Genomic DNA, 4,985 nt, shown 5'->3' on the forward strand with positions numbered 1-4,985 from the left:
TGGCCCATGCAGGTTTCGAACCTGCGACCTTCGCGTTATTAGCACGACGCTCTAACCAACTGAGCTAATAGGCCAATTGTTCTTGGAGTATCAATATTATTATTTTGTTTAATGTAGACAGTTTTTTTTTAAAACATGTTATCAGTTTGGAGTAAAAAATTATTTATTTTATACTTTAAAGGGATACATAAATTTGTTTCAGATTAATACGTAATAATGATATACTAATATTTTAGCCTCCTAAATTACCAAAAATATTTATATTATTATATTTTTTATAATTTAAATTTAATATCTTTTATAATTAGCCACAGAGTCATCAATTTTAAGACATAAAATAACGAAAAACTCTACATTCAAATCATTTATCTAATAGTCAAAGAGTAATAGCTCAAATGGTATAGTCTCTCCATACTTAATTAAGAGGTTGCGAGTTTGAGTCTCCTATCTTTGGTAAAAAAAAAATCATTTATCTAATAAGTCCAACCAAATTATTATAATATATTTATCGTCGTCATTGTCACCATCACCATCAACTCCTCCTCTTCATCCTCCTTTCTTTTTCACTTGAATTTATTCTCCTCATTCCTTTTCCTCCTCCTCTATCATCATTATCATTATCGTCGTCAATGTCGTTTTCTTCTTATACGTAAGTTACCATGTTTCTTTTCCTCCTTCATTCTCTTTCAAAATTTTGCACATATAAAATTTCAATCTAATAAGTATGCATTCAAGTCTAATTGAAAAACAATGCTTAAATTAATAAATTTCGGTATTTTTTTATTTTTGGCAAGAATTCAATCCAATAAGTGTGAATCTACATTCATTCAATTAAATAAGTTTCTAACATAGTATAAACATATTCATTCAAATGATTTCGGTGTTATCTTATGATCTTTTAGTATGCAATTTACTTTTTACATTTATTTAATTAAATAAGATTGTAATATATGTTCATTCAAATTTAATATGAGAAACAATACTCATATAAAAAAATAAAAATCACAATTCAAAACAACAACTTCTCCTCCTCTTCTTCCTCCTCTTATTTCTTGTTATCTTGATTAACATTATTAGTTAGCAAGATTAGAACATTAAATTAAAATATTAAATTCTCATTATCTTTAGTTAGTAAGTAAAAGAAGAGAAGAAGTTCTCATTAAAGCATAAAAAAATATTTTTGTGTTTGTAATAAAATTTTAGTGTCAAAATTAAGAAGGTTTTTTGTTTTTTAGCAATATTTCAATGTAAAATAAAAAAATTTTGGTGTTTTTTATTTTTGGTAAGAATTCAATCCAATAAATATAAAGTTACATCCATTCAACTAAATAAAATTGCAATATAATATAAACATGTTCATTCAAATAATTTCGGTGCTATGTTGTGATCTTAACAATTCAAAACTACTACTCCTCATCATCATCATTATCATCACTATCATCATCAGCATCATCATCATAAGAAGCACAAAAAATACAGCATTAAAGAAGCTGTGTTTTTGTAGTTAAATTTTGGTATCAAAATTAAGAAGTTTTGGTGTTATTGTTAAGATATTTTGGTGTTATTTTTTAATAAATTTTACATAATTCAAAACTCATCATCCTCTTCTTCTTCGTTATCATCATCTTCTTCTTTTCTTGTATTGTATTTTCATAATTCTTTTTGTTTTACCTTTTTAACAAGAAAAAAAAAACAAAAAAAATAGAAAAAAAATCAAATAAAGAAAAAGATAATATATATAATGGTACAAAAAATCACCAGAAAAATAAAGAGAAAAAGAAAAGAAAAACGCAGCAACTGCTTGGAGAGAAAAAGGAACACCAAACAAAAGAAAAAATGCGAAAAAGAGGAAGTGCACGATGCCGCTAGAAGTCAGAACGTGTTTATACACTCTCACTAATAAAATTGATTTTTGTTAGATTTGACTCAATTTAATTATAAAAGAATCTTAAATATATACTTAGGATTGATAAAATAAATAATAAAATGGCCAATTCTATAGTGCCTATGAATTTTTGTCTAAATTTTGCCTAACTTACTTTTTGTAGTAAATTTTAATTTTTTAAAAATTATTTATTCTTATATCTTTTAAATTAAATAATAACTTTTAACCCTTTTTAATAAATAGACACAACTTTTTAGGCACCATAGCATTCACCTAATAAAATACTCATGAGATCAAGATAAATAATCACTGAAGTGGTATGCAAAAATATGATGTTTTGTTATTTATTTATTTATTTTTTTTTTGAATTGTTAGCATATCATATAAACTATAAAAAATTTTTCAAGTATATTTGTGCATTAGTGTTTCAATAATTTTTAATTATTAATTTAATTATAAAAATATGTATAATATATAATTAAGATCAACCATTTAAAATTATTAAAATACAGTGGATTAATATACTTAAAACCTTTCTTTCCAAACGATATATAATTCATTGATTGATGATAGGAAAAAACTAGCTACTAGTAGTATTGTCGTTTGAAATGAATAAAAAAAGAGAGAAAAAATAAAGCAGCATACTCGCATGGTCTACAGTTCTCTCTTCCATCATTTTAAGTACTTCAAATTTTTTAGAAAAAAAAATTTAAATATTCTCTCTGCAAATTACGATTCTCGTATTGGTATATTAATTGAATAATAAATCGTTAATGAATATTTATAACAAAATCATTTATTCCATGGTATAAATATTAAAAAATTATTAATTTTTTAATTTATTTATGAACAATACATATATTAATTATAATTGTTAATTAAATTATTTTATATTAAATTATTTATATAACGATAAACTCATTTATAATTTATTATCATTATTAAATCATCATTCTTTTTTTAAATTTGTTATGTTTATTTTTTTAATAGAATTATCTAGAAATTTTTGTTGTTTTAGCTTATTTAATTTAAATTCGGTTTAGTATAAATAAAAATAAAATAAGATAAGAACAAATAAAGATAAAATAAAAACAAGCGATTTAATAGTTATAAATGTTGAATTGAATAACTCATTATTATTTTTATGGATTAATCTCTACATATAAGTGTTTTGCGCTTACAAGCTTTACAAGCCTGAAGAGAACGAAACCCTTAAATGCGCTGCTTATGTTACGTGCCTCTTTAACAGATTTTTAAATCAATCAAAATCAATTAACGCGCGAATATATAACTTCTATTTTTCAAAAGATTTCGTTTCCTTTTTCGAGTTTCTTGCCAAATTTCTTCGATCTCTTTTGTGAGTTCTCTCTTTGCCTTTTTATTCATTGTTTTACCTACATTTATCACTGGTTTCTTCTTCGTCATTTACGTGCGTTTCTCTCTCTATATTCTTGCTTAGTTTTTTTCCAATTTTCATGATTTCTGAAATCAAGCTTTGAAATCGTTTTGAAGATAATGGAACTTCAGAAATACACCCAAATAATTACAGAAATACACCCAAACGGTTATAGAAATACACCCAAACAGTTACAGAAAGGATTATAGAAATACACCCAAACAGTTATAGAAATACACCCAAACGATTACAGAAATACACCCAAACGATTTAAGAAATACACCTAAAACAGGGGGGAGACAATATATTTCTTCTTGAAATCTTTTAATGTTTTGCTGGTTAAGGATGAGGCACATAGCAGAAACAATCTAGAAAAAAAACCTAGAAAAATAGTAAAACAGTACCTTGAATAATGTTTCTTGGTTTTTCTGGTGATTTTTTATGGAGATTTGTATCTTTTCTTCTTGATTTCTTCTACTCTTCGCGAGGAGTTAGAATGTTTCTTTAGAATTGTAGTTTGTTTCGAATGTCGCTTGAATTTTGACGGTTTGCATTTTGATTGAGGAAGAAGAGGAAGAGTGCGGCATAATGAACATGTTGTGGAAAAACGCAACGGGTGATTAAGGCGCGTGCGTTGGAAGCTCGATTCTAACGGAGTGGTGCGCGTATTTTTTTCTTGAATTTGGGCCAACTTGCATAGCTTGTAAGCCAAAAAGGCTTGTATGTGTAGCAGGCCTCTATTTTTATTTGAATTTAAATAAAAATAAAATCAAAAGTACTATTTTGTCTGAGTATTTAGATGTAACCGATGTTACACTTAAATATAATTAGTAATTCATAATTTTGGGGGCAAAAAACATAAATAAATTAAGGGGAGAATAATTTTACACAAATAAGATAAAGCAAAATCTGATTCATCAATCAACCAAATTACGTTTACATGTAGTTCGAACCTACCTGTTTTCGAACTTGGATTGCATGTAATTCGAATCACATAGATTCGAATTACTCACTGACACTCAAAGCAACATAATTCGAATCAAGTTGATTCGAACTACTTCCATGCACGCCATTCAACGTAATTCGAAGTGGATTAATTCAAACTACACCTGAATATTTTTTTTATAAATTTTTTTAATAAATTTATTTAAATTATACCACAAAAAAATATTTTATTCTATACAAAATAATTTTAAAAATGGCTTAAAAGATGTTAGGAGTACTATAAAAATTTGTAATGTCCTAATGACTTAGGATATTAAAGAAATACTCTGTATAGTCAACAATAATTTAAAAATTAAAATAAATATAGTTATAACTAGTATTTACCTAAATTACTAGAATATTACAAACTTTTATAGTACTCCTAATATTTTTTAAGCTGTTTTTTTTAAAATTATTTTGCATAGAATAAAGGGCATTTTAAGCCATTTTCTATGCAAAATAATTTTTAAAAAATGGCTTAAAAATGTTAGAAGTACTATAAAAGTTTGTAATATTTTAGTAATTTAGGTAAATACTGGTTATAACTATATTTATTTTAATTTTTAAATTATTGTTGACTATGTAAACTATTTCTTTAATATCCTAAGTTATTAAGACATTACAAATTTTTATAGTACTCCTAACATCTTTTAAGCCATTTTTTAAAATTATTTTGTATAGAATAAAATATTTTTTGTGGCATAATTTAAATAAATTTAT

The 4,985-nt window shown here is 25.1% G+C and overlaps 1 non-coding gene across 1 annotated transcript; it reads right to left on the reverse strand.

Annotated features, from left to right (window-relative positions):
- TRNAI-AAU (transfer RNA isoleucine (anticodon AAU)) lies at window positions 1–74 on the reverse strand. The gene has a single exon. It is a non-coding gene; the product is annotated as a tRNA-Ile (tRNA).
- Window positions 75–4,985: the final 4,911 nt, after the last annotated feature.

This window comes from Arachis ipaensis, chromosome B10, assembly GCF_059453495.1.
Source record: "Arachis ipaensis isolate K30076 ecotype BB chromosome B10, ASM5945349v1, whole genome shotgun sequence".
Lineage (NCBI taxonomy): Eukaryota > Viridiplantae > Streptophyta > Magnoliopsida > Fabales > Fabaceae > Arachis > Arachis ipaensis.